Here is a 3972-nt window from a genome sequence, read left to right on the forward strand (position 1 = left end):
AACCCACCAGCCACTCCTCAGAAGGAAGATGGGGCAATCTACTTCCATAGTGATACTGCCTTGGAAACCCAAGGAGGGGTCACTATGAGTTGGGGCCGACTCGACGGCACATAACAACAGCAACATGTCAGAAAGGTTCTTGTCTTAGGCCTTGAGGATTCTCCCCAAAATATCAGCATGGAGAAAGACGAACCACAAGGACTGGTGCCTGGAGGAGCTGTGGTGATCTTGTCTGGTCTGCACCGAGGCATCTATGGGAAGGTAGAAGGCCTTGATCTTGACAATCTTCAAGGCTATGGCTTGTCTGGAAGTGGGGAATCATGTGGTGACTGTTAGTGAGTACTGCCTTCGGCTTATCTCCCAGCAGGAGTTTGACAGGAACTCCTCCAAGCTCAGTCAGGGGAGCAAAACTTCCTAAGAGCAGCAGAACAGAACAGCCTTCTCATGGAACGCCCTCCAGGATCAGGACTTCCATATTCAGCAGTAGAACTCAGAGAGGAAGAGAAAACACCCTCCAGACTGACAGGATGGACTCACAGCCAAGAGTTAAAAAGCAGTCCCCAGGAGTCAGCACTGGTTGTACAGAGACTTGTGTGTACAGTTTGTGGACAAGCTACACAAAGGTGGCCAGTATTACAACACCAAGATGACAGTTGAAGATGTCCTGAGCCCAGATACTTGTGTGTGTCGGACAGAGGAAGGCCAGATCATAGAAGGCCTGAGGGAAGACATGCTAGAGATCCTGATTCCCAAGGTAGAGGCTAGCCATGTGATGATGGTGCTGGGACGACAGCCTGGAAGGGCGGGACATCTACTGGGCTGGGACACAGAGTGGAGCCGGGCTTTGGTGCAGCTGCAGAGAGAGAATCAGTTGCTGGAGCTTCACTATAATGCTGTCTGCCAGTACATGAACCCCAGTGACTCTGATGAAGATTGACCTCTGTGACCCACTCCAATCCCCCAAACTGTTCCCAGTTTTGTACAGTATCTAAAACTTGCCTGCAGGAAGATTGGAAGATAATCTTTCCGTCTGGTACAGGAACAAGGCCAAAAGAGGAATGGACCAGAAGCTATGCTAGAAACAAACTCACTCACTATTCACTAGAATTTAGTACATAATAAAAATCATTTCAGATCATTGTTTAAAAAAAAAAAAAAACACTCTATGTTGTTGTTGTTGTTATATGCCATCCAGTCAGACTCGACTCATAGCGAGCCCTCCTTGGGTTTCTGAGGCAGTATCAGTACGGAAGTAGATTGCCCCATCTTCCTTCCAAGGAGTGGCTGGTGGGTTGTAAGACTTTCTTTAATACGAACCTTTCAGAGTCCTATCGTAACCACCACATTTAAAGTAACAACTCACCAGCTTATCACAAATGCCAGAACCATCTATAATATTACATAATATGCACATTTTTATTCTTATTGTTTATATTCTGTGTCTCTCAAGCAGAATATAAACTCTATAAGAACAGATATCTTTTTTTCAATCCCACTATACCACCTATACCAGTGTATCTAGCTAAATTTAGACACTCGTTAAATATTTAAATATTTGTCAGTTTGTAGTTTTATGGTACCTTGTGTATTTCTATGATGCTTTAAGCTCTGATACTAGAATGTCAAATACCAGTAGGATAACCAATGGTGAACAGGTTTCAGAAGAACTTTCAGAGTAATACAGATTAGGGAAAAACCCTGATCTGTTTCCAAAACTTATATAATGAAAGACTTATGGATATCTCAAAACATTGTCTAATATTTATGGTGCTGAAAGATGAGCCTCTCAGTTTGGAAGGAACACAAAATATGACTGGGCAAGAGCTACTCCTCAGAATAGAGTTGGCTTTAATGATGAAGATGAAGTAAAACTTTCATTTCTGATATGGCATGACCAAAAATGAGAAGCAACAGCTGTAAACACCCATTAATATATGGAATGTACAACATAAAAATATAGGAAAATTGGAAGTTGTCAAATAGGAAATGAAATGCTTGAAGATCCATATCCTAGGCATTGTTGTTATTTGCCATCGAGTCAGCCCTGACTCATAGTGACCCCTCCTTGGGTTTTCGAGGCAGTGTCACTACAGAAGTAGGATTGCCCAACCTTCTGCTGAGGAGTGGCTGGTGGGTTTGAACCGCCAGCCTTCTGGTTAGCAGGCAAGTGCCTTAGGCACTATGCTGCCAGAGCTCCTATCCTAGGCATTAGTGAGCTGAAATTGACTGAGTTTGGCCATTTGGAATCCAGTAATCATATGGACTACTATGCTAAGAACAACAAATTGGGGAGGAACACATTGTTTTCATCATCAAAAAGAATATCTAAAGATCTGTCCTGATGCACAATGTTATCAGTATTAGGTTAATATCCATATACTTAAAAGTAAGACCCCACCACTTGCTTGTCAGTTCTTACTGTGATGGCTTGCATGTTGCTGTGATGATGGAAACTATGCCACCTGTATTTCAAACACCAGCAGGGTCACCATTGTAGACAGGTTTCAGCAGAGCTTACACAGAGACTGGAAAGAAAAATAGGGCCATTCATTTCTGGAAAAAAAAAAAAAAAAAAAAAAACAGCAACTGAAAATCTTAAGGATAGCAGTGAAACATTGTCTAATATATTACTGGGAAGCTTTAGGAATAGCAGTGAAGCAGTGTCTCATATAGCTCTGGAAGATGAGCCTCTCAGAATGGAAAGCACTCAAAATATGACTGGACAAGAGCTGCCTCCTCAAAGTAGAGATGGTTTTAATGATGTGAATGGAGTAAAACTTTCAAGACTTTCATTTGCTGATGGGGTATGACTGGAGAAGAGGCAGCCACAACTATTCATTAAAAATAAGAATGTGTTAGAGGCCAAGTATTGTTGCCCAAACTTCTAGAATTCAATATATGATCAGGCACAGCTCCAGATCTACATGTAGTTACATGGCTGTTGTTGTCAAATCAGTTCTGACTCATGGTGACCCATACATCATAGAGTAGAACTGCTCCATAGGGTTTTCTTGTCTGCAATATTTTATTTTTATTTTTATTTTTTAAAAAATAATAAGAATGTGGAGTTTATAAAGTATGAAGCCACAAAAATTTGAAGTTGTCAAAAATGAAATGTTATGTCTTTTAGACTGATATTCTAGGCATTAGTGAGCTGAAAGGGATTGATATTGGTCATTTTGAATCAGACAATCATATTGTCTGCTATGCTGAGAGTGACAAACTGAAAAGGAATGACATCACATTCATCATCTAAAAGAACATTTCAAGATCAACCCTGATGTACAATGCTGTCATTGATAGGATAATATCCATATGCTTATAACTAAGACCAGTTAATACTACTATTATTCAAATTTATGCACCAACTACTAAAGCCAATGATGAAGAAATTGAAGATATTTATCAACTTCTGCAGTCTGAAATTGACCAAACATCTAGTAAAGTTATATTGATAATATTGGTGATTGGAATGTAAAAGTTGAAAACAAAAAAAAAAAAAACATATTGGAAAATATATAGTCTTGGTGACAGAAATGACATCAGAAACTCCATGTCAGAATTTTGTAAGACCAATAACATATTCAGTATAAATTTGTTTTTTCAATGACATAAATACCAACAATACACATGAACCTCACAAGATGGAATGTTCTAGGGTCAAATTGACTACGTTTGGGGAGAGAAGCTATAGAGAAGCTGAGTATCTTCAGGGAGAAAAAGGCCAGAAGCAAATTGTGGAACAGATTATCAATGGGTCATATTCTAGTTCAAGTTGCAGTTGAAGAAGATTAAAACAAGTCCACAAGAGCCAAAATATGGTCTTGATTATATCCCACCAAAATTTAGAAATCATCTGAAAGATAAATTTAATAAATTTAGACCAGACAAGTGGTGGGATGACATCAAAAATATCATAAACGAAGAAAGCAAAAGGTCATTAAAAAACAGGAAAGGAAGAAGGAAGAAAAG

General features: G+C 39.5%; 1 pseudogene; it reads left to right on the plus strand.

Moving 5' to 3' along the window:
• The window catches only part of LOC103207055, a 6645-nt pseudogene extending 5708 nt beyond the window's left edge, over window positions 1-937 (plus strand).
• The last annotated feature ends 3035 nt before the right edge of the window (window positions 938-3972 follow it).

Source organism: Orycteropus afer, unplaced genomic scaffold (assembly GCF_000298275.1).
Source record: "Orycteropus afer afer isolate SDZICR_OR568_19922 unplaced genomic scaffold, OryAfe1.0 scaffold00348, whole genome shotgun sequence".
Lineage (NCBI taxonomy): Eukaryota > Metazoa > Chordata > Mammalia > Tubulidentata > Orycteropodidae > Orycteropus > Orycteropus afer.